This window comes from Didymella exigua (assembly GCF_010094145.1).
Source record: "Didymella exigua CBS 183.55 unplaced genomic scaffold M421scaffold_49, whole genome shotgun sequence".
NCBI classification, from domain to species: Eukaryota; Fungi; Ascomycota; class Dothideomycetes; order Pleosporales; family Didymellaceae; genus Didymella; species Didymella exigua.
Genome location: NW_022984823.1, coordinates 168,045 through 168,254, shown reverse-complemented (window position 1 = coordinate 168,254; position 210 = coordinate 168,045).

The following is a 210-nucleotide window of genomic DNA, read 5'->3' as shown; positions in this document are numbered from 1 at the left end:
AGATGAATCCTTCTTCGCGATGCTCTATTGCTGCAGATAGCACGCCAACAGAGCAGGTACTATGCCAAGACCCTCAGCTGTGGTCACCCATGGAACACGAAAATCTATTCAATCTTTGCTTGCGCAGTTTTAGCGTCTGGGCTCATAACTATTGCAGCTAAAATAGAGGCAAAATGTACATACATTTGCACCCCTGAATTGGCTGGTAAA